Below are 8,049 nucleotides of genomic sequence, written 5' to 3' on the forward strand. Positions count from 1 at the left end.
TTGTGCTCGGGCCAAGCCTTGTTGTTCTCGGGCTAGTGGATTGTTGTTACCCTTGCCTATCCCGAAGAGGCCTTGGACGCACATCTCGATGGATTTTATTTCGGATCTGCCTGTTTCTCATAAGATGTCTGTCATCTGGGTGGTGTGTGACCGTTTCTCTAAGATGGTCCATCTGGTTCCCTTGCCTAAGTTGCCTTCTTCTTCCGAGTTGGTTCCTCTGTTTTTTCAAAATGTTGTTCGTTTGCATGGTATTCCGGAGAATATCGTTTCTGACAGAGGGACCCAATTCGTGTCTAGATTTTGGCGGGCATTCTGTGCTAGGATGGGCATAGATTTGTCTTTTTCGTCTGCTTTCCATCCTCAGACTAATGGCCAGACCGAGCGGACTAATCAGACCTTGGAGACATATTTGAGGTGTTTTGTGTCTGCGGATCAGGATGATTGGGTTGCTTTTTTGCCTTTGGCGGAGTTCGCCCTCAATAATCGGGCCAGCTCTGCCACCTTGGTGTCCCCGTTTTTCTGTAATTCGGGGTTTCATCCTCGATTTTCCTCCGGTCAAGTGGAATCTTCGGATTGTCCTGGAGTGGATGCTGTGGTGGAGAGGTTGCATCAGATTTGGGGGCAGGTGGTGGACAATTTGAAGTTGTCCCAGGAGAAGACTCAGCTTTTTGCCAACCGCCGTCGTCGTGTTGGTCCTCGGCTTTGTGTTGGGGACTTGGTGTGGTTGTCTTCTCGTTTTGTCCCTATGAGGGTTTCTTCTCCTAAGTTTAAGCCTCGGTTCATCGGCCCGTACAAGATATTGGAGATTCTTAACCCTGTGTCCTTCCGTTTGGACCTCCCTGCATCCTTTTCGATTCATAATGTTTTTCATCGGTCATTGTTGCGCAGGTATGAGGTACCGGCTGTGCCTTCCGTTGAGCCTCCTGCTCCGGTGTTGGTTGAGGGTGAGTTGGAGTACGTTGTGGAAAAGATCTTGGACTCTCGTGTTTCCAGACGGAAACTCCAGTATCTGGTCAAATGGAAGGGATACGGTCAGGAGGATAATTCTTGGGTCACTGCCTCTGATGTTCATGCCTCCGATCTTGTCCGTGCCTTTCATAGGGCTCATCCTGATCGCCCTGGTGGTTCTGGTGAGGGTTCGGTGCCCCCTCCTTGAGGGGGGGGTACTGTTGTGAAATTGGATTCTGGGCTCCCCCGGTGGCCACTTGTGGAATTGTACTTGTGTGCATCATCCCCTCTGTTCACCTGCTCCTATCAGGATGTGGGAGTCGCTATATAACCTTGCTCCTCTGTCAGTTTCATGCCGGTCAACAATGTAATCAGAAGCCTTTCTGTGCATGTTCCTGCTACTAGACAACTCCCAGCTAAGTTGGACTTTTGTCCTTGTGTGTTTTTGCATTTTGTTCCTGTTCACAGCTGCTGTTTCGTTACTGTGTCTGGAAAGCTCTTGTGAGCGGAAATTGCCACTCTGGTGTTATGAGTTAATGCTAGAGTCTTAAAGTAATTTCTGGATGGTGTTTTGATAGGGTTTTCTGCTGACCATGAAAGTGCCCTTTCTGTCTTCTTGCTATCTAGTAAGCGGACCTCGATTTTTGCTAAACCTATTTTCATACTACGTTTGTCATTTCATCTAAAATCACCGCCAATATATGTGGGGGCCTCTGTCTGCCTTTTGGGAAAATTTCTCTAGAGGTGAGCCAGGACTGTCTTTTCCTCTGCTAGGATTAGGTAGTTCTCCGGCTGGCGCTGGGCATCTAGGGATAAAAAAACGTAGGCATGCTACCCGGCCACTTCTAGTTGTGCGGCAGGTTTAGTTCATGGTCAGTATAGTTTCCATCTTCCAAGAGCTAGTTCTCATATATGCTGGGCTATGTTCTCTCGCCATTGAGAATCATGACAGAAGAAAGTGAATAATTAGTTAGAGAACAAGAAATACCTGGATACATTGGTCGAGTATGTGTGTGATGTAATTTGCATTGGGATATAAGGGCAGTAACATCATGCTGGTATTTGCTTTAAAACATATATATATTTTTGCTGATTTTGACAATTCTGAAACATGTCCTATACTGAGATGTTGAGTTCTCTTTTGGATAGCTGATCTTAAATAAAAACTTTAAAGGGGCATTTTCAAGTTGTCTTCTGAGCAGTCAGGAGCTATGCAGTCTCCTTACACTTCCCTCCGATTCTTTTTTCAGGTAGGGCGGGGTATTACAGATAACCACCCTATATATATATATATATATATATATATATATATATATATATATATATATATATATATATACACACACACAAACAATATATAAATTCAGGTAGGGTGCCCAATCCTCCTTGAGTGGCAGCAGCTCTGGTGAGCAGCAGAACTGTAACATTAGTAGGAATATAAAGCTCAGCACAAGTTCTGTCATTTAGCTATCAGTGGTTTGTACCGAGTCTGCATTGTTATCACTTTATTTCGTTTTATTTATCTTCTTCTTAGGAATGTAAATACTGTGCACACTCAGCCAGAGCTGGACAGGCAATTGTGGCTGAACTCCATGCAAACCAGCTGTACACTATGTAAGATAAAAGCTCGCATTGCTGGAGAATTCCAGCAGAAATAAAAAGTAAGTTGATTGCAAACTTACTTAGTTTTATGCTATCTAACCATCTAAAGCCATTAAGAACTCTTTTAAGGTCAAGAGGCACTGCAATTAGAAAAGGCAGGTTCCACGCTAAGAAACCAAATTTCTAAAAGTTTAATTCTCAGCTTTTTATCTTTTAGCCTATAGACCATACACAAAGTGCCATAAACAGGGTTTGTAATTGGTTGAGAAGGTACTATACCGAGGCCACCTCAGGACATTTGCCTGCAGTTTCCCTAATCAGCTCTGATTGCCAATATTCCCTTACTATACAAGTTGGTGTAACTGCAAAGCAGACAAACTCTGCTTGTGCTAAAAACTGCATGGTAGACATATTGTTTTCCTGCTCTGTTACATCTGCTGTGATAGTCTTCTTTCTATGTAAACTGCATATTCCTGTTAGACTAGTTTTTGTAATACTTGATTTAAACATATGGAAGTACATTGTGCATAAATTCCCTTTGTGTCAAAACATTCCAAATATATGCTGCCGGAAAACTTTTCTGTTGAGACACTGCAGGCCACCATATTACTGTGACTAGCTACAGGCTGTATATATTGTACACATGACGTTAAGTGATTTTCTCGGGCAGATGAACATAGGATCAGACTTGTCTAATACTTGTCATCACATGTTCTGGACTTAGCGTTCATATACAAATAAATGCCCTCCTCACTGTTTGACTTTCTGGAACACATTGTGTTCATGGTATTAATTCCTCAGTTCCTTAGCAAATGTAACCACAAACTATGAATCCTAGTCAATAATCTTCTGATATTTTACATTAACACGTTATTTTCTACATTCATAGGAATGTAACAAATATGCTACAGATTCAAGGCAGTGTTGAGGACCCAATCAGAAAAAAAAACAGAAAATGTGATCATCTCACCTATCGATGAGTGCACGGGATCCCAATTTCAAAGACGAAACAGTTTATGAGTAAGCAGTATCACTTTGAAACACATCAACCAAGACGATAAGTCTCTCTGTGATTTTTCCTCAAACGATTTTGCCAATATACTGATGATGTCCAAATATTTTTCTGACACGTTTTTAAAATGAAGAAATAAAAAGTTTTATGTTTTATTGAAGTGATGAATCAACCGTTGTTTGCGGATCTAATTCTACAAAGAAACATAAAAAATGAATAAAATAAAGCATTTCTCCCAGAACATTATTGCAATTACACAAGTTTTGTTATACACATGTTTATTTCCTTTGCATGTATTGGAACAACATAAATCAACAGAGAAAAAAAAGACATACTGGACATAATTTCACACAAAGCCCCAAAATGGGCCGGACAACGTTGTTGGCACCCTCAGCTTAATATTTGGTTCCACACCCTTTGGAATAAATAACTGCAATCAATCGCTTCCGATAACCATCAGCTTCTTACACATCTCAACCGGAATTTTGGACCACTCTTCTTTTACAAACTGCTACAGGTCTCTTATACTTGAAGAGCGCCTTCTCCCAACAGCAATTTTAAGATCTCCCCACAGGTGTTCAGTGGGATTTAGATCTGGACACATTGCTGGCTACTACAGACCTCTCCAGCGCTTTATTTCCATCCATCTTGTAGATTGTGAGCCTTCGCGGGCAGGGTTCTCTCTCCTCCTGTACCAGTTATGACTTGTATTGTTTAAGATTATTGTACTTGTTTTTATTATGTATACCCCTCCTCACATGGAATAAATGGCGCTATAACAATAAATAATAATAATAATTTCAGGGGGCTTCTTGAAGTATGTTTGGGGTCACTGTCCTGCTGGAAGACCCATGACCTAGGACGCAAACCCAGCTTTCTGACACTGGGCACTACACTGCGACCCAAAATCCTTTGGTAATCTTCACATTTCATGATGTCTTGCACACAGTCAAGACACCCAGTGCCAGAGGCCGCAAAGCAACCCGAAAACATCTATGAACCTCCACCATATTTGACTGTTGGCTGAGATAGAAATGACATTCATGGAAAGAATTACAAGACTAAAGCCAGCTGTAGATTACTGGTTGTCCTAACTGTCTGCCATACTCTCACACCGCTGTCTCATGAGAAATCAAATATGCGCTTTTGTCCATAGTACATATTTAGATACATTAATTGGGAATCTGGCACCAGGTTTTTGCTTTCTAATCAGAGAGGAGCATAATGTAGGAACCGAGATCTTGATTCCAGTGAAGTGTCACTTGCTGATTTGCTTGATAAAGTTTTCATAAAACACTACTTTATCTGCTGCAGAGATCGCAGTTCTCTGAATTCTGAGCTGCGTATAACCCCGCCGACACCACTGATTGGTAGCTTACCGTGTACACTGTGCATAGGCAGAAAGCTGCTAATCAAGGTGGGGTTACACCGAGCAGGAGGAGTACATGACACAAGACAATTATTCCTCTAGTGAAAATCTCCTGCTAATAAATTGATTTTTTTGGTACTACAACAAACAGCTGAGTAAATTATTCATCACTGGAATCATGGTATCAGCCCCTACATCATATTGCTCTCAGATTAAATAGCAAAAACCTGCTGATAGATTCCCTTTAAGGTTTCCTTTGAATATGGATTTTAAAATGACCTTCTACTTGTCATAAATATGTATTTTTCACCTTATGTAAATGCCTTCTCCTGAAACTGTCATTTTTTTTATTTTGTTCTAGCATCTCTCAATTCCTGAGATATGGCTTCTTCTTTCCTGTTTGTACAATACATCTAGTCTTTAGAGAAGTGGGGTCTAGTTTTTATGTGATGATTGACAAATGATTTTTCTTTTTCAGAGTCAGAACACTGACAATAACACTATCTAAAGGTACCGTCACACTAAACGATATCGCTAGCGATCCGTGACGTTGCAGCGTCCTGCATAGCGATATCGTTGTGTTTGACAGGCAGCAGCGATCAGGATCCTCCTGTGATATCGCTGGTCGTTGATTAAAGTTCAGAACTTTATTTGGTCGTCAGATTGCAGTGTATCGTTGTGTTTGACAGCAAAAGCAACGATACCAGCGATGTTTTACAATGGTAACCAGGGTAAATATCGGGTTACTAAGTGCAGGGCCGCGCTTAGTAACCCGATGTTTACCCTGGTTACCAGTGTAAAATGTAAAAAAACAAACAGTACATACTCACCTTCGTGTCCCCCGCCGTCCGCTTCCTGAACTGACTGAGCGCCGGCCGTAAAGTGAAAGCACAGCACAGCGGTGACGTCACCGCTCTGCTGTTAGGGCCGGCACTCAGTCAGTGCAGGAAGCGGACGCCGGGGGACGCGAAGGTGAGTATGTACTGTTTGTTTTTTTACATTTTACACTGGTAACCAGGGTAAACATCGGGTTACTAAGCGCGGCCCTGCGCTTAGCAACCCGATGGTTACCCTGGTTACCCAGGGACCTCGTTGGTCGCTGGAGAGCGGTCTGTGTGACAGCTCTCCAGCGACCAAACAGCGACGCTACAGCGATCGGCATCGTTGTCTGTATCGCTGCAGCGTCGCTTAGTGTGACGGTACCTTAAGGCAAGCCATAATGGTAGGTTATCTCTGTAAGGAATTGCATGATTGGTTTGTTTCCTTTTCTAAAGTTAAGACTGCAACACTAGATTCAAGTTGATGACCCCTGCAAAGTTATTTTAAGCTACAGATATCCGTGATGCCAACTCATACAATGCATAAAAATTGTATTTATCATTTTTGAGTCATTAGTCAAGATTTGCACTGTAATAAAGAGAAGTTCTTGGATGAAAACAGAAAGGATCAGAAATGTGAGTAATGAAACAAGAAAGTTCATCCTTAGCTCTGTTTTCTTAGTGTTTCACATCATCAGAACAAATTAATCCTTCACTGTTTCTCTCTTGATAAAACTGCTACCATGAATGGAGATGTTTGCTACGGTACTTTATCTCCTACAAAATAGTTGTAATAACGGAAAGCATTCTATTCACTTCTTACTGTTATCATTAGTTAAATTGTCTCACAGGTGGCCTGATCTGATGAATGGAATTCACATGCAAATTTTGGAGACAATTGCTGAAGATATCAATCTTGAAGTGTAAAAATCCAAAAGGCCTCTCTTTTCTTAAAGAGTGTGGTCCGATCACTGCTCTTGCTCTGGTGGGGAGGGGGGGGGGAACCTGCTCTAGAACTTGGAATCTAAGTTGGGAAAGTATGTGTCCCGTCTTATGAAAATGGGGAGGAAGGTGAAGGAAGAGTCTCTAACACTGGATGGCAGATTTGTGCTGTGAGATCCTATCCCTCACCTGCTGCGTTGTTTCACCCACATAAAGTAAGCCACTTAGGCACTTGATTAAAAATATCACAAATGAGGATTTGCACATAAAAAATTATTTTTATTGGAAAGCACTGGTCCGAATGAGGATGGTATACCTTGTCCCCTTTTGAAACGTTGTTGCATTGTAGGCAGTTGAGGCACAGGAAGGTGTGTTGTTTGGAGATTAGGAGTTGTGATTGAGTTAACCTGGCAGCTGAAGGACCAATATCTGCTCTATCCAATGTATTACTTAATTTGGGAGAATGTCGAAAGTAGATGAAAAATGGATTTTGAAACTCATAAACATGAGGGTAGCCCAGATTAAAAATTGTTCAATGGCTATTGATGAATTTGTGAATTTTATATGAGAAAGGATGGTAGGTGTGAACAAAGGCTGCTCATTTCTGTCATTTACTGGTACTTGTAGTATAGGAGTTCTACTTTTATTGAGCAGCCCCTCAGGGTAACCCCCCTGTTTTTAAATTTATGGTGCATCTCATCTCATTGCTCGTTCTTAGTGCCTGGATGTGTGACAATCCTATTAACCCTCATAATTTGTGAGATGGGGATAACATTTTTGGTAGCTATAGGGTGGCAAATGGAAAAATTGAGAACGTTGTTTCTGTCAGTGCTTTTAACAAGCAAGTCAGTGTAAAGACTCCCATCCTTTCCTTTGATTATCATAGTGTCAATGAAAATTGATTTGATGGAAATCATAGTGTAGGACAAATTGCAGCTCGGTCCAAACACTATTATGATGATTGTGGAAGTTCAAAAGGGATTCCATTGAGCCCCCTATATGCAAAAAATATCGCCAATGTTACGACACCAACAGAGAGAATGAGATTTGAAACTATTATGGGAATAGACAAAATGCTCTTCAAAAAATGTAATTAAGCAATTTGCATATGGGGGTCTACATTTGAACCCATGGCAGTGTGGCACCCCAGGAGTCCGGGTTCCACAATGGTATTGTCTTCCTCATGGGGAGGGTGATGCTATGCCTGGAAGCGAGGAGGATCCCTTTAACAAGTAACAGGTACACTCAAAACTTTATGACTCCAGGCCAGAAGGGGGAGCTTTAGACCTGGTTTCAGGGGAGCTTCATCTATAAATATTCTGGCTGGGGGAGGAGTTAGTTAGTCTGTTAGAGAGAGA

The sequence above is a fragment of the Ranitomeya variabilis genome, chromosome 1 (genome assembly GCF_051348905.1).
Source record: "Ranitomeya variabilis isolate aRanVar5 chromosome 1, aRanVar5.hap1, whole genome shotgun sequence".
NCBI lineage: Eukaryota > Metazoa > Chordata > Amphibia > Anura > Dendrobatidae > Ranitomeya > Ranitomeya variabilis.